Below are 2,072 nucleotides of genomic sequence, written 5' to 3'. Positions count from 1 at the left end.
CTTCTATGATAGAACCCATGTTGAAGACCAAAGGGTGATGATGCTCGACAAACAGCAAAGATGGCTGATGATTATGAGCAAATGCATCAATGTAAGTCTGTGTACCATCACCCCCACAATTTTGAGAAGGATAGGAAATGGGAGAGTGAAAGGAAGGCAGCTAGTCAAGGTAAAGAATGGATAGTTGTGAATACTCTGAGATCTCCTCCTCAGACCAGAAAGGAAGGCACTTGCGGTGACAGTGAGATTCAAAAGTGTAGGTTTTATCATTGTTATAAGGGGAGACACGTTCGTTCAGCATGTTCGAAGTTGCGAGAAAAGCCCAAGGCACTTGTTGGAGTTCATAAGGAGGATTCTGAAAAGGGAACAAAAGTGGAAAATAGAACAGGGCAGATTGTAGCTTTAACTGGACTTAACTGGGCCTTGTTTTCAAGGAGCTGTCTCAGAGGGCGCAACGGTGAGTATAAACGAACTTATCTCGGGGATTTGCGGCCTTGTTTCCAGGGAGCAGTCTCAGAGGGTAGAGCTGTGAGTACAAAATAACTTCCCTTGGAGTGTCGCGGCCTTGTTTCCAGGGAGCAGTCTCAGAGGGTGGAGCGGTGACTGAAGCTCTACTAAGAAAACAAGATTCTTCTAATATCCAAACAGCTAAAGATAACTCCGAAGAAGAAGAAGGCAAAAAATAAAAATCTTCTACTAACCTCATTAACTACTGGCAACAAGTACGCAACGGACGGTAAGACTTCGAAGTTCAGGATGAAAGGTCTGAAGGCACCACGCCAGCTTCGAGTCACTGGTAATGTAGATGAGAATTGCCATGTATTAAAACAGAAATTCACACTCTATGTTGCAGCCATTGGTCTGCGGGCACAGCCTGATGAGAGGTACATAGCGTTGCTGCTCGCTGTAGCAGGTCGACAAGCGATAGAAATATTTACTCCGTTCGTTTTCGATAGTGAGGTGGGTAGCAACACCAAATAATAACATCACGGTGGGATGGACAATAAACAAAGAAATAACTGATGCATGTAAAAGTGATACGGCAATTATCATGGGGTATTTTAATCTACATGTTGATTGGTCAAACCAAATCTGTCAGAGAAGCCTTGAGGAGGAGTTCACAGAATGTATCCGCAATAGTTTCCTCGAACAGTATGTAATGGAACCTCTAAGGGAGCAAGCTCTCCTAGATGTGGTCCTGTGTAATGAGACAGGAATAATTAATGATCTGATAGTTTTTTTTTATAAATTTAGAGTATCCAATTATTTTTTCTATTAAGGGGAAATTTAGCGTGGCCAATCCACCTTCTCTGCACATTTTTTGGGTTGTGGGGGCGAAACCCACGCAGACACGGGGAGAATGTGCAAACTCCACACGGACAGTGACCCAGAGCCGGGATCGAACCTGGGACCTCAGCGCCGTGAGGCGGTTGTGCTAACCACTAGGCCACCGTGCTGCCCTAATGATCTGATAGTTAGCAATCCTCCCGGAAGGAGCGGCCATAATATGGCTGAATTTAAAATACAGATGCATTGTGAAATCCTATATCAGTGTCTTGTGCTTAAACAAAAGAGACTACAATGGGATGAGGAAGGAGATGGCGAGGGTAGATTGGCAGCAACGCCTTTGTGGTGGAACAATTCAGGAACAGTGGAGGACTTTCAAAGAGATTTTTCACAGAACACAAAAAAAGTATATACCACACCCAACCACTCTCTGAGTAAAGAACCTACCTCTGACATCCCTCCTATATCTTCCACCATGAACTTTATAGTTATGCCGCACTGTAACAGCTACATCCACCCGAGGAAAAAGTCGCTCAATGTCCACTCTATCTATCCCTCTCATCATCTGATACACCTCAATTAAGTCACCTCTCATCCTCCTTCGCTCCAATGAGAAAATCCCTACCTCCCTCAACCTTTTCTCGTAAGACATAGCCTCCAATCCAGGCAGCAACCTGGTAAATCTCCTTTGCACCGTTTCCAATGCTTCCACATCCTTCCTATAATTGAGTGACCAGAACTGCACACAATAGTCCAAATGTGGTCTAACCAAGGTCTTGTACAGT

The sequence above is a fragment of the Scyliorhinus canicula genome, chromosome 6 (genome assembly GCF_902713615.1).
Source record: "Scyliorhinus canicula chromosome 6, sScyCan1.1, whole genome shotgun sequence".
NCBI lineage: Eukaryota > Metazoa > Chordata > Chondrichthyes > Carcharhiniformes > Scyliorhinidae > Scyliorhinus > Scyliorhinus canicula.
This window is presented reverse-complemented; position numbering follows the sequence as displayed.